This window comes from Nyctibius grandis, chromosome Z (genome assembly GCF_013368605.1).
Source record: "Nyctibius grandis isolate bNycGra1 chromosome Z, bNycGra1.pri, whole genome shotgun sequence".
In the NCBI taxonomy this organism is placed as follows: Eukaryota; Metazoa; Chordata; class Aves; order Nyctibiiformes; family Nyctibiidae; genus Nyctibius; species Nyctibius grandis.
This window is the reverse complement of record NC_090695.1, coordinates 90223801-90245529: the sequence shown is the minus strand read 5'-3', so window position 1 is coordinate 90245529 and position 21729 is coordinate 90223801.

Here is a 21729-nt window from a genome sequence, read left to right as displayed (position 1 = left end):
CTCTAGGTTGTTACTCACTTTTATGTTGCTGTAGCAAGAGCACAATCTGGAGTAATAGTCTATCCTACACTTGTGCTCTGTGTTTGGGGAATGGGTAATTGGGTTTATAGCTTTTTATGAAGTCTCATTTATAATGGCAGCCAGCTGCTTTATCAGCCACTATATCCTCTTGTTCCCCCCTCTATACACTGATAACTTTTACTCTTGACCTCGACTTGGTCAGCGCTCATGAGACACATTCTCTTGTGTCAGATCTACACAGAGTGCTTTTTTCACAAAATTCAGCATAGCGTGTGACAGTCTAAAAGAAGAAAGACTCAAGCCTCCGTAACAATCCACTATTTGTGTTTTCATATAATCACATCTGGGTTACTGTAACTCATTCTTCATGGCTGCAGAACTGCAGCCTTTGAACTTTGTTATTTATAAACAGTGATTTAAACATCACCCAGAATTTGAACTTCCCCTTTGCAATCTGTCTCCACGAACCACCACTGCGCACACAGGTGCTCTGCGCAGACCACCTACATATAAAACCGCCTGTCCGCATCTGTCCCGTCTTGCATTGCCGCTCGCTTAGATTTAAATTGCGGAGCAGACCTGACAGTTGCATAAAGCCACAGGGTGGCCCTAGGTACTTGAAATCAGAGCAGTCAATTCAGACTGCCAAACTCATGTCACTTATGGACTAATTGAGCTTGTAACATTTACCTCCAGGTTGCCTCTGCTCCCTCTAGTCAGCTTCCTTGCTCTTTGAATAGGAGGCATTCTTTTTGCCAAGCAGCTTCATGCAAACACTGAGATAAGAGTGGTTGTTGGGTTTTTTTTCCTGGAGGAGAATGTTAGGAAAAGCTCCAGCTATTAATTTGATGAAAGAGGTGCTAAAAATTACAGCAAATTATTTTGATCCATATAAAACATTGATCCATATAAAAGCTCTGCAGTGTTTTTATTCCAAACTCATGCAACCCAACCAGGCAATGCAGAGCACGTGTGTTTTTCATAGCCACTCTCTTAGCCCCTCAGTTATCTTCTGTCAGGTGTTAGTGGCACCTGTTTCCCCTGTTCTTATTTCAGATGTTTCTCACATTTTGTATTACTCTCCAGAGGACAGTCAGTCACCCCAAGTCTTAATAAGATGTCTGTTTCTCTAAGTAATGAGTACCAAATATCTGTTTGCAAAAATGGACCTGAATGTGTGACGAAATTCAACTATATAGAAATTTGAAAATAAGCTGTTGTTATCCTAATAATAAACAGAATCTCTAAAAGGGAAGAACTTTTTTCCTGCTGTAAAACAACCAAAACTTTGAAAGCAATATGGAATTCTCCTTGGTTTCTGTTTGGGAAGGATAAATTTCTTTTGCTCAATTTCATGCTTACAAGGCCAGAAGTCTCATTCCAAAGGAAAGCTGATTGTTTCAAGCTCAGGATATTCTGTAAAAGTAGTAGAAATAGAAATAGTATTTAAATGGCTTAAAACAGAAAAAAAAAGAAACCCAAAGAGACAAAGGGGAGTGAAAAATGGAAGGCAAAAGAGAGTGATCCTTATTAATGAAGCCTTAGTAATGGTGTAATGCAAGTAAAGAATGGTGAAATGAAGAGTTACTGTTGTAGCACCACACTAGTTTGTCTGGTTGAAGTATTAACCAAGTACCAAGTCCTGGTACTTGCATCCACACAGTCTGGTCAGTGAAATGTTTTGCTGACAGATCTGACACCAAAGAAACTCATCATTAAGGGAGCATGTGAACTGCTTATTCACAGTAAAAGGTCTCTCAAGCAATTCAGCTTTACAGCAACAAGATATGTATGCACAGTAAGTCAGCACAGCCAAGACCCAATTCTCTGCCATCAAAGCAACAGACGCCTGTAGCTGAGGTTAGCTGGGCACAGGACTGACCTCAAAGCAAGCAAATGTAAAACCTACCACTCTCCCTCCAAGTCTGTAGAAGCAGCTGCGACTGAAATGGGCACATAGAAAGGTGATAAGGGCAACATCCAACCTCAGGACTCTGCTGTATCCCTTCCCAGCCGGGATGTTTACGCAGCATTTCTGTGCAGTTTTAAACACTGTTTTCTAACCCCAAGAGGGGTATTTTTAAGCCCTACAGGAGAAGTGCCAAGACTCCTCCAGATGCACTTTATGAGACTCCAATGCATGGTGGTATTTCCTGGGCCTAACCAGACCTTGCAGACATCATCTTCAGCATCTCTCAAAGCCCAAACACAAGCTTCAGAAAATTCTACAAACTTGCAAGAACATGTATTTTCCAACAGCTGCCAAGCAGCCTGAATAAAGTACAGAAAGTACCTGATAGTCACCTTTAACTCCCACAATCATTGTACCTGAAGATCTCTGCTCCCGAAGACATTCTGGTCAAATGATTTACATCCAGCTAAACTTTTTTCGCTAGTGTAAGAGGTACTGTCTGGATGCTGAGGATGGATGAGGATTAAAGAATTTTTTGATCATCAGTAAGAAAAGGCAAGGCTAACAACCAGAGACACAAAAATCCCAGGAGTCTTGCCAGGGTGAGTGCCAACTTGGGAGGGTACTACAAAAGGCAACAAAATACAATACCACTGCATGGACGTTGCACAGAAACTGCTTTTTGGGAAATCAGGTCACAGCAAGTTACAGATCATGGACCACGTATGATCCCATAGGTCACAGCAGCCTCTGACAGAACCACCTCCCAGGCAAGTTATCAATAACACTCACAGGCAAATCTACCCGTGAGGATATGTTTCCCAGCTCAACCACATTATGGAATATAATCTTCAACCCCTTCACAACAAAATAAATTTCTCTTTTGACAACTGACTCTAAGAAAGAACCTCAGGCAGAAACCCAGACTGTAACCACAATGTTGGTCCGTACGTGCACATTACTCTCAGTATAGTGTTCAATGCTTGTTCCCAAATACATCCTGCCTTCACTTGGCTGACGATTAATGTCTCAGCCTTGCACAGGCCTGTTTATTTCAAGTCATTCTATTTACTGTATAAAGCTTTTTATGCAAAAAGCAATTAAAGTTTCATAAAAGAAAAAATTCCCAAATATGAACTGCTTTCCATGCATACAGTGCCTTATTCTTTTAATAAAAGCATGGCCCAATCAATAAAACAGTGCATTCTGTGCCTGTTTAATGAAAGGGCAATGGATTAAATGTATTCTCCAATGTTAGGATGCTTTTCCTTCTTGTCAGAGGAGATCCCTTCCCACTTGCTGTTTTAATAAAACATAGCAAGAAGCATTAAGAACAGCGGAGCTGCATGCTGTAATGCTGGGCTGTGTACAGAAATGAGTATTCAATCAACCCCTACTCCCAAAAGTAAGGAGACAAAGATCCGTCATCAAAACCCCTTCCCTGGCTGCATCTGGCACCCCAAAAGTCGCCATGCCCCTCCCTCCCTTCCACCACCCTGGGGTCTCTGCTTTGCAGGCAGCTGACAAACAGCTCAGCAGCCCCTGGCCATGGTATTACGCCCTCCCACCTCCCCATCAGACATGCACTGCACTGCAGGTGAAGTCTTACAGGGGACTGGACCCTCTTTCAGGCACCACACAAGACAGGCGAGTATGTTGCGCTCACAAGACATTTCACCTCCTTCCAGATATTCAGGAGCCGCAGTCATCCTGCAAGCACTGTGCTCCCCCAAGCCTCCTGCAACCTCACCACGGCCCCACAGAAGACCTAACGTTCACAGGAGATTTTCCTTCTTACTGAAGAAATTGTGACAATTAAAAGGAGCTCCCAAACTTATTCTCTCCTTAGAAGCAACTCTTTTCTAAGACTGCTGCCTCCAAAAAGGTTTAAAATTTGGGAACAGAGTTTTGGAACCTGGTTTCCAAGCTGACATCATAAAAAAAAAAATTAAGCTTGAAATGCAAGAACAGCTTTACCATATAAAATTACAGTTTACTTATTATGCTGTCAGTGATATTTGCCAGTATTTGGTGGTGCAGGTTATATCTTTGTAAGAATTCTTCCTATGTGCAGAGAAAGCAAGCAGTATCTGCTGTCAGAACTGATTAACTGCAGTTAAAACTTCACATTTGCTTAAAGACCTCAATATTCTTTCCTTTTAATTGTGCTTTGACCTAAAATAAACATGGTTTGGTGCTTGGAAATGCATTTGCACATGTTGAGGCTAACATAGCTCCAAGTAGGCGATCTTTCTTTATTATGTCATATTTATTTCTGTCATTGAAATTAATTTCCCAGAACATGTCATCTCCATTGCCTAAGTTTTATCTGAAGTACTACAATGTTTGGGGCAGTTGTTGAAGCTTTGGTACAGAGATTGATGTAATTGAGTAAATCAGTTCCTTCCTTCACAGTTTTTAGCCCTCAAGGATGCTGAGAAAAGGTTACAAACAAAACTTGCATGCAATCTAAAAGTTCAGAAGTAGAAAGACTTATCACGACCAGGAGAGCATTAACCACTGTAATGGCCCACACTCACAGATTGCTGTTCATTGTCAAAATATAAATTTGCACCAAGCAGAGCTGCAGAAACCAGAGGTTCCTGAGCATTAGAGAGGATGAGGAGTACCGACGTCTATTTAGCAGAGAAGCTGATTGCAAATGAGTCTCGGAACTTGCTAGCCTGAAGACTTGGCTGCCCCTTCGCTTTCCTTTGCCTTTAAAACTAACTCTAGGCTTTCTTTGATGTTTTGACAAAGGTTAGCCCCTCTGGAAATCAACTGCTCTGCTGAAGCTGTCTGAACAATTGCCATGGTCCTGATAACAACTGCTGGAAACTGCTGCAACTGAGACTGCCTCGAAGAGGGTTGCTGTGGTCTCCATCCCAAGTGATGGCTTTACTCCCTTTGTGTGTTCTGAGTGTTTGCTCCCTTGTCATTTATACTCCCGTTTATTTTACCTGGCAAAGTTGGTTTGCTCCCACTCCCATTCTTCAGTCTGCTACAGCCATATGCATGTGTGTGTGGCAAGGATAGTTCTTCCAGCTGCGCCAAAGGAGATGCCCTTTCGAAATACTAGTTTACATGACGACTCTGAACTCACTTATGTTAAGTCTGTTACCTATGATGAAAGATCAACAGGTATTGCTCTTAGAGTGAATTTTTCTGGCAAAGAAATCTCAGATGCTTTCAAAAGTTCTTTCAATCTTCTGACCACTCAACCTTTTAGATTTCATTACACTGATTTTCACCTCTCAACCAGAGAGATCACTTTTCAGTTAATTCTTTGCAATGCTCTAAAAACAGTAACAGAATATTGTAAACAATCCTTCAAATTACCACCATGCTAACTAAGGAATCTTTTTACCCGTCTCTTCAAAAGTCACTAGGTGGTCTTGGGAACCACAAACAGTCATATTTCTTTATTATTCAGCATAAGTTGAGACAGCAATATTGTCTCAAATTTCCTTTCCAAACCCAAAAAAATCTACTTGCAGTTTCCTACCCTCTATCCAGCAATCCTCATAATCAAAACATGTTCAACCGCATTTTAGCCAAGTTCTCAGACCATTGATCGCCACTAAATGTGTAGTTTTTCACTGTACAATACATCTAAAATATGAGCCAAACATAACAAGGGTTGGAAGCATCACTGCTGTCATCCAGGCTCCCGTACCAGAATGGGTGTTATTTCAGGAACGTGCTGTATGCTCAACGAGCTGGCATGTATTTGAAAAAATGCTCTAGAAAGATGACCTTCAAAGTACTCCAGTAAACGGTCTCGCAAGTGCCTGGTTTTCAGATCCCAACAGCATCTTCCTTCTAATTGTGTGGAGGCCCACTTCTCTGCCCCAAAACCCAGAGGCCTGCGATTGTGCAATAACATGAAGGCAGCAGATGCCCCTAAAACTTCCTGGGTAATTTTTTCCGTTTTACATTAAAAATAGGATATGAATTTTTCTTACACCTTCTAGTACTATTTCATCCAAATAATTGTTACCATTTGGAATGCAGCCTCCTGTGACAGGCTCATTAGTCTGACAGCAAAGCCAGCAAGTTCAGAATAACTGATGCATCTGCAGATGCTTCAAAAATAAGCAACAAGACCCCAACTCCTGACCCCAGCATGCATTCCAAATTAGCTAAAGAAATCTTTTTCAAGACCAAAAGCTCTTGTATAGCCTCTGTTCTAGCATTGGGTCATAGCAGCAGATCAGTAATTTCCTCACTTTTTGTGCTTCTTTACAGAGGAGCCCAAGGAAGAGCCCAGCAAAGGCTCAGAACAATGCTGCTGCTCTCAGGCTTGCCCTGATCTGCACCCACGTGTGGGGGCAGCTCCTGTGCCATCTCCCTCCCGCTGTCACACAGCTCCCCACCAGAAGGGCATTTTTGCATGTAAATTGTGGAACACTTTGCCACTAAACTAGTGCTATTTTTTATCTCCTAAAAATACTACAATGTGAATGGCTCCAGCTGTCTGATGATTCGGCTTGGCTAGCACGGGAAGTGGGATAAAGATACAAGCTGGCCGAAAGACTATCAGAAAAGAATAGACAAAGCAAGAATATTATGGTAAAAAGGGATTAGTGTCCCTATTAATTACAATAAAATTAATTCAAGGGATTAATGACTAGGCAGAAGCAGCATTTCAAAAGATCAGATATATAGTCTATCCTTGAGAATTACAAATAACCATTAAAACTTTCGGCAGAGGGGTTTTTTAATGCTTTAACTAGAAAAAAATAGATATAATTGCACATTACCTGGACTTGTAGAGACACAGAAGTGTTGTAAGTAATTATCATCATGATAACTATTGTTTCCATCAGTGAGGTGAGGCTGAGGTTACATCCCTTATTCTAGCCAAACTATGCTTGACTCTAGAACTAACCTACCAACAACATTTCCCTGAATGTCCATCTAAACTTGCAATTAAATCGGAGATGGAGGTAAAGAGGTTTAAGAGAAAAGAAAAGCAAACATGCAAACCAACAGTCTAAGCTTCTAACAGGCAAAGAGGCCAGATAATAAATCAGAGCTGTTTTGGTAGAACATCTCTATTCTTCCTCCCTGGTCTGAGCAGAGTTTAAAACACCCAGCATGGACTCAGGATTTCAAACTCCCCAGGTTTTCCTAGCTTCTCCACAGAACCACAGAGAGAGGATTCACTAACCAGGCCTAATGACTACAACATTCTTATACAGACAAACAAAATATTTTTTCCACCTCCCTCAATACAGAGGGAAAAAAAACCCAAAACTGGTAAACTAGACCTGTCAGAAGAAAACAAGCACAACCCTTTTACTTCTCTGAATTTACTGATAAGCAAAGAACTTCTAAGGAACTGCTTTATTTGCTGAGTTATACCCGCAAAAATACACAGGTTTCAAGATGTCTGAAGTCAAAGGAAGGACTCTGGATGTTGGCAGCTTTTGGCTCAGGTTTTGAGGATATACTGGTCTAAAGCGATACTAGCGTGAAATGAATACGCAGAAAAGAAAAAAAGAAGGATAAAAACAGAACCCAAAGCTCTGAAGTAACACATTTTCTGCAGAACACTCTATTCAAAGAAGTAATCTGGACTTCTTCAGAGCTTCAGTTTCTGAGCTGATAAAAGCACAGCCCTTGGATACTACAGGTACCATAGATGTACAGGACAAATACTCACACTGTTTAATTCACAGGGCCACTGCACACTAACACACATTGCCTTTTTCCAGCTGGCTAGTAATAAGCTCTATCTGGAGTACTAGTAACATACAAACATATCAAAATTCTCACCTTTTAGTAAAAGTAAGGTGCTCTGACACAAGGACTCCACATAATATCATGCAGTGCTCATTAAAACGTCTAATCTGCGCATACTGGGCTGCTGATCTAGGATACAATGGAGGAATACTCCCGTAAGAACAGAGGAAGGATTGTCTTGTTGCCAAAGCATCAGTTCCAGTTGAAGAAAGGTAGATTCAGATACCAGGTTTCACACATGACTTTGAGCAGGGCCTGAATCTTGGTATTCTGCATTCTGTCCTGGTAACTGGAATTAGAGGGAGCATGGGCAACTAATAGATCATCTGGAAGTTACTCCAATGGGCAGGAGCAGTTTTCTAATATGATTTACTGTAGCAATGAAAACAATGAGATTGCCATCAAGGAGAGGTCTCACAGGTGCAGCTTATATTCAATACAAAAATAATCAGTGTGATTTAGCTTCTGTGCTCACTAATCAGAGATATCTGTGGCTTCTTATAAATTATCTTTAATATAAAACATAAATAATTTTCATTCTTACTGGCTTCCTCCATAAGGTATTCTATTTATAAGAGACTTTTAGACTTATAATTTAATCATATGAACAGTTTTTGCCAATTGATGTTCATGTCTCATGATGATATCGATTGGAACTTTAAACAGCTCCAAGAAATGTTTATCCTGCCAATGAAGAGTTTAAGCAACACACAATTTGGTTTTGTCTTACTGGTGTAATGAGGGCAGGTGAAGGGGATGCTCATCATTTTCACATTAATTATAAATACTGTATTACAGACACAGGCTGCACCTTCAGCTTTTCAGGGTCCTTAGATCTCCCTATGTGCCTGTAACCCAGAAATTTTAGCTTGCTGTATGTTGCTTCAAGCCAACCTTATGTAACTAATCTCTCCTGCTTTCTTTTCTTATAGAAGCTCCAATCACTCAAGAAAAATTGTTTTCTTTTAGTTTCTTCTTCATCACTTACTGTATTCTGATAATGCCTATGGGGCTCAGGTTCTAGAACTAGGACATATCTAACCTTACAAGGCCAATTTTCTCAAGTCTTTTTCCTATTAGAAAGAAAAAATATATTTTAAACACTCATTTCGGGAAGCTTAAATATGGGTACATTACACAACAACGACAAAATATGTCTTAACAGTTTTATGTTGAACAAATACTCTGAAAGCATTTATTCACTTTTGTTACAAGCCTAGCATTTAGTTTTTTTGATTGCACTGGTTTCTTCTAAACAGCCAAGACTGAAACACAATCAGCATGACTAAGGAGAATTTATGTCAGGGACTAGCGGGACTTGCAAGATATCATTTTTTTAAAAAAAAAAAAAAAAAAAACAAACCACAAATTATAGTTTCTTTCTACACTAATTTCTTTCAATGACATACATTAAATAACTGGAAAGAGATAGCCTAAACTGTAGCAGTTTCATTTAAAAAAAAAAAAAAAACACAACACATAAACAGAATAAAGAGTGTGAGCACTGATTTACAGAAACTACATCATTTATGTTGTGAAAATGTGTTCAGTGGTCTTAATGCTAATTCTGATCATCTTCAAGAAAAAGCAGAATAGATTTAAAACGTCTGGCACAGTCCTCTGCAAATGCATTTGTGCAGTTCAAAATGAAGGCAAGACAAAGGCTGATATTTTTTCATTCACTGGAAAAATACCTACACTGTTTCTGAAGGGTTAGGTTGAACAAGTGGACCTTACTGGGACATCCTGCAGCAGATATTCTTAAGATATCCTGTATGCCCTGGGGCTCCTGCAGGATCTGAACTTTAATTTTGTCTCATTAGTCTCAGGATTTATTGCACAAAAATGTAATGTGCATTTTATTTTATATCTAAAGTTACTTTGGTGTTATTAAGATTCCACTTCAAAATTTAGATCTGTGTACTATTCTTCTGAAAACTCTTTCCTTGTGCATTACCTGACCCACACACCAGGTGTTAGTTCAACTCACAGGTGGAATCATGACGCAGATTCATTGGGAGACATGCAGAATAGGGCTAGGAACAGGGAGACATTTATCTGTTCAATTATTCTTTGACCAAATGGAATAATGTGATGGTGCTTTATGCTCATAGGAATTAGCACGGGCAGATCTCAGCACCACAATGCAAAGATCCCCCGGTGCCTGTAAGCCTGAAGGGGTGGGGAGGGGGTGCCATGTTTGGGGCCCATGGTGCCCAGTAGAGGAGAGCTGATGGTACCGATCCCTCTAGTTCGTGGGTGACTCTACTCCTTCTGCTCATAGGGTAACCTGCCTGGGCACAGGACGTTTGTCCTCCAGGAGTGGACCTCTGCTTTACTCCATTAGGTACAGGGAGGCACATAAAGCAGAGATCAGATGTTAAGTACTAGTGACTAAAACATGAGTGTGGTGATTACATACTTTTTAATTATCCATGTACAATACCTAGACAAAAGAGCAACACTTCCAACGACAGATCAACTAGATTAAGTATCTGAAACAAGAAAATATACACAGGTGCTAAAAACATTAAAAAAGGAGATTTGGACAAAACCTAATTAACAGAAAACAAATGACCACCTAATTTAATTGTAGGCCCTTTGCTTGCACTTGAGCATCTGAGGAAGTATTTGCAGGTATAAAAACAATCTAAAACTGGCTACAGTACAACACTAATTACTCATATCTCCCAAGGAATGCAGGATACTCACAGATTTAAAAAAAAAAAACAAAAAAAACAAAACTCAGGCTTTTATGGAAAACAATTGGAGGTAACTGCTATTAGAAAAAGATAAATCCTTTTTATATGTAATACTGGGTATTTTTTGTGGATGGGTTAAAAAGCTACTGCAGGTCAAAAGATCCACCAAAAATAACCGAACACAGGGAAGAGGGAGAAAGAATCTTTTTATAATATGAATCCTATAAAGACAGAACAGCTATATATTTAACATGCCAAATACACCCAATCAACTTACCTGTGGTAAAACTGTGTATGCCTGAGCTCTATTAGTATGTTAATGTGTACATTACAGATAGAAAATAAACACACTTTTTGGGGTGGTTTTGTTTTGTTGGGGTTTTTTTACTAGTGAAAAGGTCTTTAATAGTTCTGAATATCTATCTCTAATCTTTTGTTTTCAGAACTACTATTTCAGTTTAAAAAGAGCAAAAGGATTGACTAGTGCCCTAGCAAATTATTGCAGAGAAGACACAAGACAGAGTCATACCTAAATTTCAATGACCTAAGGTACAAGCACAGCACAAAAAAACTTCTCAGATGAGGCAAATAATTGAATTTCGCTTGTAAAGGACAATAAAGCACCCAAGCATTGATTTTTTCTTTCCTAAGAAACTCACAGTCCTGCTTGTGAGTGTGCAATCAGCAGTTTATATTCCAGTTAGTTCTGTCCATCTGAAGAAACATTCCATATAGATCAGAGCAAAATTTAGTTTCATAGCGTTAGCAGAGATGAGGAAACGGTTTGTTCCTATCATTCATTCTCTTTGAATTGCAAATAATAATTAAAAAAAAGACCTGTTTTTATTCTGGCTGTGTATATAGCGGAAACAGTTCCCGAATGGACACAGACGGACATACTCCACTGTGAGACAGGAATTTTGTTCTTACTTCAGTGGTTCCACAAAGGACTTGGAAGATCCCTGGGGCTGGCTAAAGGCAGCACTCGAGGACCGCTTAAAAATACTGCTCTGGAGTCAGAAACACCACAGCTTCTTAGCAGACGTCAATAAAACCGAAGCCCCTTTAAGCTGGCTGAGGGGCGTCCAGCGCTACCGGAGCAGACACTCTCTGGGACAACGCTCTTGTCACAGACCAAACGCCATTTTACCCCGGGGTTTAACACCTTCACCGCGACCTACGCTCACAGCTCACGTACCAGCCTCACCCAGCCCTCGGAGGAGGCCCGCGGCGGCGAGTGCCAGCCCAGCAGCCCTGGCCCCGGCCCCGCCGTTTCCCGCGCAGCGCCCCGCCTGCTCCCACGCGTGCCTGCCGCCCCTCAGAGGCGGAGGTGCACGTGAGCGGCCCGCCCCGGGCTGTGGCCTCCCGCCCGCCCGCCCGCCAGGTGGCGCCGCCGCGGGGAGCGGGGCACGCGCTGGGGCAGGCAGGAACGCAGACCCCTTCTGCGGTTGGTGCTGTTCCCCCCCTGTTTATATCACTGTTAGAAACGGGCCTGGTTCCTTTTCCGTTAGGAACTCTCACTGCTGTTTTTTGCTTTTGGTGGCTACGGACAAGCGCAGAGCAAACCTGAGAGCGCGCTCCCTGCCTAAAGACAGAAGGTTCCATCTATTAAAAAAATACAGCAGCTGCGGCTGCTCCAGGCCTGGCTGTGTATGGCAGCAGGTTTTTAAACTCACCAATAAACATCAACTCATTCACAGAAGTCAGGGAGGTCTGAAAGAAGCCTGAATTCAAAATATGTTACACCATCAGAAAAAATATTTTTAAGACTCAAAAAAAAAAACCAACCCTAGCATGAGGCAGAAATGGTAATTCCGCTTTCCTCCTTCCATACATCATCTCTCTATCCCTCCCCTCCACACCAGTGCTTCCAGTCACTGCCAAGTCAGATCTCCCCACGTGCCTAGCGTGCGTCTGAGCAAGGGCCTCAGTTTGATTCCAAGAGAGCAAAAAGGCATATTAGCTGTTACAATTTCTGGCACCTGCAACTGAACAAAAGCACTGGAGGCAGGCTGAGCCCACCCTGGACAGCTGGGTTCCTGCCAGAGTGGAGTCAGGTTGGATTTTTAAGAATCAAGGGCAATTATTGTACAGAGTTTTACCATCTCTGCAGGGCACCTGAGACAAGTACAGCAACCAAAGCCGCTGGGCAGGCTAACGGGAGGGGCAGGATAAGAGCAAGAGCTCTCTGCCCACATGTTTGTATCGTACTGCGCCATCCCCACGGGTTAAATCAAACACTACACTATTGTCCTGTCTGAAAACTGGAAACACTCTTACAGAGACTAATGTACTGTATGCAAAGTTCTATACTCACATGTCCCTTTTTGCTGTCACCTTTAATTGTTCCAGGACACCAAAGAAGTCCCATGAAAAGGGCTCACAGCCTGCTCCTGGAACTGGGACAAAAGAGTGGCTTTTTGGAAACACCGTTCTGCAAATCTTTCTGTCTCCCAGACTAGGTTCAAAGCAAGAAAAGCCGGAGACTGCCTTGACCTGTCTGAAAGTGGATTAGCCATGGCATTTATACTCTGAGACAGAAGGAGGTGCAGGGAGAGACAGTGCCCCCTCCCCCCACCCCCTGGCAAGGCCATCCCAGGCAGTACAGCTTGTTATAAACACTTTTGGGCCTTGCAGGGCTCTAATTGTGTCCTCTCCCTTCCCTGTTTCCACAGCAGTAATGCCACCCTCCACAGACACAATGACACCCCTCATAGGGAGCCTGTTGCTGCCAGGGGTCAGAGAAAAACTGTTGGTGTGGGCAGGTCCTTCTGCTCTGGGAAGGCATGGAGCACATCACACCCAGCACACGAACAACTCATCTGCATTTAACTTTCCCAGGAAGGTCTGTTACAGGTGACTGTCTTTCCACCAGGAGTTTCTGATTTACCAGGCTTCAACAAAACCAACCTGAATTCCCCCCTGGCTGCAGCAGCTGCTGCTGTACAGACCAGTTACGGACCTCCCAACTCATCACGTTTCAAGTGCAGACACAAAGTTTCTAGCACGTTCAAAACTTTCCTAATCATCTTCCGCTCCCACCACTTACCCTTCTGCCTCCCCCAGTCCTCTCGCAAGATGCACACACTTTAGCAACTGGCAACAGGGAAATGAAAAATTAACAAGAATCAGCAAAAATGCTTAGGGTCCTTATAATCCCCAAAGTTGTTTATGTCTGTATCAGCTCTGAAGTTTCCATTCACCTTACTTGGGAAGACAGGTCTGGCTGTAGTATAGTAAGTCAGGACACATTGGAAAATAATAAATCCTAGGCTTAGTGCTGATGCAAGAAGCAAAATTTGATAGTTGTGTTATTACTTTTCTAGTTCTCCTAAGGTTTAGCTTGGACATATGGTTCTTATGCGTTTCACCCTTATACACATGTAGTTGAAGTGTTGGCTTTGTAATTATATTCCACATTTTTCCATAGACCAATACATAGTTTACAAATGACTGTGGTAGAAGACATAAGTACTTTCTTGGGTTGTTTCAAAACCTTGAGCAAAATTATTATTTCATTGTTTCTCAAATTCCCAATCTATAAAATGAAGACAGTGTTTGCCTGCTCCCCATGTAAGTGATACAGAGCTTCATGTATTAACTCATCTAAGGCACTTTCAGGTTTCTTTAGTATCTTCTGGCTGAGAACCTCAAAATGTTATTATTTTTTTTTTTTCTCTTATTCTGATGTCCACTTTGATTCATGAACGGGCTCATACCACTCATGGATCAATAGTGGTATTGGTGTATAACGTTGCTAGATACCATGATGATATTGTTCAGCATAAAAGCCATTAACATATTTGTTGAACTCCCATCTCCAATTCCAACATTCTCAATCTATTTTTCAATTATCTTTTACATAATCTGCTCACCTGCTCTGAAAGAGCTGCATCAAGCCATGGACCCTGCTTAAAGACCCTGATCCAGAAAGCCATTAGTACGTATTAAAATTAAATGTATGCTTTAATGCTTTGCCAGATGAAGGCTAAATTTCTGTGATGCTGGGAAAAAATGGCAGGTTTCTAAACAGCTGTTACTTGCTGGTCCGTCCCTGGTTCTACTTACAACAGTGTAAAATCAAGAACCCTGCAAATCTCACATGCAATGAAACAGGAGTAAGGGCAAGGGAGGCCAGAATCGGGCTCAGTGTGATGGTCCAGCATCAGTCACAAGTTTACATTTTCCCCCTCACCCCAACAGCAAAACTCCACAGCAGGAGCATGGGATACAGGCTCCTTTATCATCAACTGCAAAATTAGTTAATTGCCAGCTGCAAGCCAAAACTGATGTCACCCCTAATTTCCCAGTCCCAGCCATATCGAACACATCTGAGCAGTCAGACCCTGAGGTGAGTCTCTGCAGCTCACAGAAGAAAACCTTCAGATTTTCAGTGTGCGTTGACCTGTGGGCTATTACTATTGCTCTCATTATTTATTAATTTATTAGCAGTTAATTACTGCTACTTTTCATGCTAAGTTTTAATGCAAGGCACTGTTAATACTAAGAGCTGGTTTAGAGTTTTCCATGTTGAAAGCACTTGACAAATGCTATCTGAGCTTCACATGAACAGTGTGCTATGAAGACAACAGGAAATTCTTTTATCTTCTTATGCCCCATGCTGAGAATCACATCAATGATTCCCATATGCTGAAAAGACCCCAACTATTCTGTTTTTTCCTTTTATTCATCTAGTCAGCTGTCTAGATACCTGTTGTCTCAGGTCCAATTCACCACACTGTCAGCACCCTGTGTTATCAAGTACAAGCATTCCTGAAACTACTGCTGTCTTACATGCCAGAGGACTTTTTCTTGCATTCACTTTATGTTGTCATTCATTGTCCAAACACACTGGCTGACGCACAGCTCGTCCTCTGGAGTTGATAGCACTGAATGTAGTATGCCCCTGTTGCTTTAGCAGAAACATTCAACTCTGCTGCTCTCAGTGCTCCCCTTGTCAAGAAAACACCCCAGTTTCAAGTCTCTATTTTCCAAATGCTGTCTATGAAAGACAGCTTCACAAGACTCCTATCCATATCTGGGGTTCTGCATTTAAAAAGACCCCTGCATCACACAGCCTCTGAAGCCCATGAGCTGTGTCACAGATGAGACTTTGGGGTCAAATCCTACCATCTTCTGAATTAAACAGTTTCTTTGCTGAAACAGAGGGGAAAATGTGTCTAAATCTTTCAGCAACTGTGTTGACTGAAGCTGGTCAAAAAAGAATTTGTTTGTGAAGTTTCCCTTTCTTTGGGTCAACGGAATCCATCTTCAGGTGGCCAGCTTTAACCACTATGAGCTCCTTCTCTTCAAAAGCACTAGAAAATACGACATATCACACACATTACATGCTGACCACACCACACCTGCATCCATGTCAGATGATTCATTGGTTCTGGCACTGGGAATGTGCAGTAATGGCTTTAGAGGTAAAAACCTGAGGCTCTTCAACAGGTCATTCTCACACCTCATCCAGCACATGGGGAAACTCATCATTGCATGTTCATACCTATGACTGCTACAGGCTGGAAAGGTTTGGCATTTAGGCAATTTCTCTTGACATTAATACAACTGCTTTTCTAAATCATCCCCACTGTAATTTAGTGTCCGAACTATCATCAACTGATTGCTTTCACAGAGTTCTTGATGAAACTCTAAACGGTTCGTGGCACAGTAATTTTTCCTTGTTAATATTCTATTCTCTTCTAGAAGCCAGACAATGTTTTAAAAAGAAATTGTTAGACCAATTTATAAATTCATAAGTTAAAGCAAATCTTATTCTTCGGCATATGGGGAATAAAAAAAGCTTGCTAAAATCAAAGCATTAATTTCATGTGATTCCTCACTGTGCAACGTCTGTCTGGCGTTTGTAATTAATGTTTTTCAGCTATAACTACTCTAGCTGGTGTGTCAAAGGCCTGTACCACATCCATACAGTCTCCTCCAGGATTTAGGATATTTCCCCTCCCGTAAAACTGCAGAAGCATCCCAGATACTGATAGAGACAGCTGCCTTTCTTTAGTCAATCTGTCCATATTTCCATGCCAGATGTGAGTGCTGGCGGAAAACCTAATGAACCATTCAGTAAGTGGGCACCAAGTGGGATCCACCACTCGACTGCTTCTCAGTGTGGGAAATAGGGCAGACTGGCAAGTGGAAGAAAAGGATGACAAAAGAAACACATGTGAAACTAGTGAGGAAAGGTGGAAGCCAACTTGTTCCCTCATCGCTGCTTCCCATGTGAATCATCTTTAACTAGATCCAACTATAAATCTGCAATAAAATAGGATTTAAAAGCAATTATATGGCAAGATTTAGACATAAAAATGATTGATGTTCTGCATGAATCAGTTGGTTCCTGCAATCACCTCTGAGGGCTTTCCTTGCTCTCTGTGCTTGAGTGGCAAACAGGCAAGTAGCGCAAAGACAACATTCAACTGCTAGAAAGAGAGAAAGACCACTGCCCCACAAACACGAGGTAGCGAGGAAGCCATCCTAAATGCGTGATGTAGGAGATAACACACGACTCTCCATCTATTATGCCTATTCCAGTGGTCTCACATAAGCGGGAAGCATGCTCTGCTAACCTGCCTGCAAGGACTTTCACAGAGAGAGAGCCTACGGCACAGCTCCCACAAGGAAAGTGTACATGTGCCCACTTTTGAAGAGGTTGTGTTAAAGTAGCCTCTGGCAAGCAAAGGGCAAAATGGTTGACAGAAGTACACTACAGCCTATAAAGGAAGGATCCATCCTGTAAAGCTGGATTCAAAAGCCCATCTACGAACTGGGATTGCTATTAGGAACAGAAGGCTTGGGTGTGCCATTTCTGTAGTTAGGCTTTATCGATGGAGTGAGAGGCCTCAAGAGCAACAGTTCACATGAAGTAATGCCCTTCAACAGCAAACAGATCTCCAAAAAAAGGCAAAATCACCTAACAGCCTGGCATTGCAAAAAAAGCCATGTGTCCAGTTCCAACAGGCCACTGGCTTCCCAGAACATAGCACAGAGAAACACACAGCAGCGCTTCCTTCGCAGCGATGAGTACCTGGGTGGTGTATTTGTGTAATGCTGTTTTGAATGTCTTTCTACGTTAAAAGTGAGCTTTGCCTGGAAAGCACATTTGCCCATGCTGGTAACAGATTTTTTTTCAAACAGCATTTACTGGGCTATACTGGTGAAGTAAATGCAAAAGTGATTGCGTCCATACAGACACTAACATCCTGAATAAGTGCTTAGAAGACAGATGTATTGTTATGGTGACTATGTAGCTTAAACTGAAATTTAAGTTTTCTGAATAAAATAAATACAAGTTAGAAAGACACGAGCAGTAATTCCCTACTACTGCAAAGTAGTACCACTCCTTTGCCCTCTGATTTGACTGGAAACAAATTATTCAAAAAGGTATTAGAGATGACTGCTAACAATCCAACCCATCATTCCTGTTTCCATTGTAAACCAGACTAAAACAAAATAAAATAGATAAAAACTGGTCACAAGTTTAAGGGAACTGTAAAGCTACTTGACAACTAAATGTTTTGCCTGAGTCATGGACTTCCCTCAGTTCTAGCATTGAAAAGCTTATCTTTTTATTTCCTTGGAAACAGGAAAAGCAGAGCAAATAATTTTTTAATTGGGGTTCAAATGGTCTCTGTAGTACAAAGACATTTTAGGTAAGAAAAACATTTCCTGTAAGTTACGTGGCTTTTTGGCCTTATGAAGGCAATGGTGTCTTATTTATAGACATGGGTCAGAATAAGCTTGGAATAGAGATGGGGTCACCTGCATGCAGCAGGATAGCAGCTGGCACTTCAGCAAAAGTTCCCTTGCTGATGACACAGCACTTGAGTAGCTATGGAAACTCCAGTGTAACTGTCAGCCAACCATTAGTAATTAGTAATTACTGGATTCTGACATCAATGATTCGGATATGTGATAACGTACAAATATATGTTAGATTCCACGTAAAAACTAAGATCAAAAGTCAATGGATTCTGGTATTATTATTTCATCAGGAAATAGTTATGACAATGATACTAGAAAAAAAAAAAACAACAGGTTTGCACACAGGGTAAGCAAGCTGTATTTTCTGAAATTACTGTTTCAGTGAAAAAAATAAATACAAGCAGTAAAGGGGATCTGAGCAAAAGCTGGTGTAACGTCCAGTTTCACTAACAAAGCCTTTGTTTCCCTTGCTTGGCAGCATTGCATATAATTTCATTTCCATTCTCCTTTTAAGATGGAGACTGATACATAATCAAAGTGAGAAAACAACAAATATATTCAGAGGCATTTCAGCCATTTAAAAGCAGAATTTTGCCCCAGCTGTTTGCTTTCAGCAAATATTTATGAGCACTATGTTTTGTTCAGACAACTGCTTGCTGAAAGCAAAGCCTAGGACTGTATCTGAGACTCATTTAAACAGAAAACAATTTGTTTTGGGAAATTTAGGCAGAAGTAGTTTACAAAATATATATTGCAAACAGGGCTGCAAAACAGTGGCATTAGTTAGCACATGCCCAGAGGCTTGGGGAGCTTAAGGCCATCTGAAATTGAAAGTGATCCTCTGTAATAGGTGATTGTCATCTCTCTTCTGAGACAGAGGAATAAGTTCCACAGACCTAATTTACTAGAGCCAGCTCAAGAATTTGGAGCAGCATGAGCAAAACTCTGGAGATGCTTTCCGCTTCTCCAGATGAGGGATTTACCTGGGCTATCGTGCCAGGGAACTGCTCCCACCACTAGGACACAGCAGGGTGGGGACACCTGCCATTAGCTGCTCCCCTGCACTCCTCAGCAGCAAGGAGATTAATGGGTTGCCAGGAGGAAAGAGGTGATGGGATCCTTTCTGCCCATCTGCAGGATGTTTGCTGCTTTAGGCAACAGCCTACTGTGCTTATAGCTAAATATCTCCCTTTAGGTAACAACACAAGTTGCAGAACACAGATGGGGTTAAATACAAGGTGAGCTATTTGCCAGTCACCCAAATCTGCAATCAACACCCAGGTTTGCATACTGAGTCACTGAACACCCCGCCCCCCTCCCCCCCCCCCCCCCGCCCAAAAAAAAAAGCCTTAAAATCAGGCTTTTCGTAGACATTTTTACATTAGACACTGGGCTGAGATTTAGAAATTTGTTTACTGTCAGGCCTCAAAACAGTAACATCTGAGCAGCCTGCAGAGGGTCACAGCCACACACAACAGTGGTCTGAGCAGTTCCTTGCACCAGCCAAGCACGCTGACAGGCAGGCATTGCTCAGCCTCTTCCACTGCACAGGCAAAAGTGGTGGTAGAGAAACAGAATTTACTGTGTGTCAGTTTGATGCTGACATTTTCATTTTTAATATCAAAAGCAGTGTACAAAGCAGCCATGGGTCATCTCTCCTTGACACTGGGCTGCAGTTGCTCTGAAATATATAGCTGGCTTGGCCCAGGGGAAGGACCTAAAGGCTGAACTAATACATGCTTTGGGTTTGTGACTCCCAATCCCTGTACAGCATATTGAAAAGTAACAGTTGGGAACAATTGCTCCATCTCATCTAACAAAAGCCAAAGCTGTGCAGGGAGAAACACAAATGGTTTCCACCACAGCCAGCCATGCCAAAAGCTTTGCTCCCTGGCATGGTTGCCGAGAGCCCTGTGAGCAGTATCGTTATCCCTGCACACAAGCTATGTTAGCACCTTGTCAGTTTTGGACATGATGCTCACACTTTTTTTAATATATTTTATCATGGAGCAACAGTGAAGGAGCTGTTCAATATCATCGTTAAGAAATCATTGATCCAATTATCTACCTTTCTATTTCATTTCAAATTTACAATCTCATTACTGCTTCTGTGACAGGAATAAATTTTCAGATGATTTCAGAAGTAGTTAGGATGCCATTACGACTCAATGCACATGATCAAATGCCTTCCTGAATGATTCTGTTGGATTAATGAAGCCATTTGATCAATTAAACTTGATATTCCAGCAAAGAGTGGATGACTATTTCAAAATGTGCAAGATTTCTTTCACACATTCTGGTGTTGTCAGTGTCATTCAGTATTAGGGACAAGTTCCAATTATGAGAGGATTTGAAAGCTCAAACACAAGGCTTCTCTGATCGTCTGTGGGACTTGTGCCTTAGGACCACTTTCCCCAGTCACAGCTGAGAAGGCAAGGATATGGGGCAGGTCAAACAACACAGCCTTAATCCACACATAAAGCAGAGCCAACACATGGAGAAAAGCCAATAAACTTAGTAAATTATTCTATAAAAAGGAAGAAAAGACACAGAGTTTTACATCTCATTCGCAATTGCTCAGGAACATCTCCTGAAACGGAGCAGCTCTGAGCATAAGCTGTATCACAGTGATAAGATTTGAACTCTGAGCCTTCTGCAGGGCTGGAGACAGAGGAGGAGGGTGGGCAGTGCTGGGTTTGAGAGGCATTTTTACCATTTCTTCTCAATTTCCATAAACATATGCTGACAAACATCCTTCGATTCAAAATACCTCTTACTAGCTTTTATATTTTGCCCTAAGTAAAAAACAATTAGAAACTGCACTGTAACAGGAAAGGACTAGATCACAATCTTAACACTTACATCGCTTAACATGGAATGTCTCCAAGAACAACCAAATTAAGATCATTCCATGATCCTACGGTTACTATCTCAACATTATTCCAAGCTATAAATATTACCATAAGTGCTGGCCCCTCAGATTCACTGTAGGTACAGCAGGAGGGATGTTTTGGATAGGTTTTTCTTCCTTATGAAATTAAAGCTCCAGAGTTGTTGCGCTGTCCAAATGTGTTGACTATGCTATTTGCGCTATCTTGTCAAAGCATTTTGCTGCCACATGAAATGTATTTCCAAAAGAGAATTTGAGATTATAACCCCCTCTGATGTCCTTAAAGCCACAGTGACAACAGCTTGAGCAAGTCTAGGCTACCTGCAGGACTTTTAATAATTCCTATAACCATAAAGTAAAGGGAGAGAGAAATTTTTACCTGAAATACGTCCAGATAAGCTTTACAGAAATGCATTAATAGGATATACACACCAGTGTTTTCTTGCATTTCATTGGTGGACACACTCACTTCTATAGATCAAATTACACAATAATCTAACTACTATTAATAGATGATTTAAAATACTGCAATTGGTATCAAAACCAGAAAACTTCTGAAGATCAGATCCACAATCTGTGTTCCTTAGTATTCATTCAGATATTATTTTGGTGCAATATTTAATTACCCTGGATAAACTAAAGGATTTGTGAAAATAAACTCTTCATCCAGAACAGGGAAATCGTTTGTAATCTGGCCATTATTTCTTGTCCAAACAATAACAAAGGATTCGAGC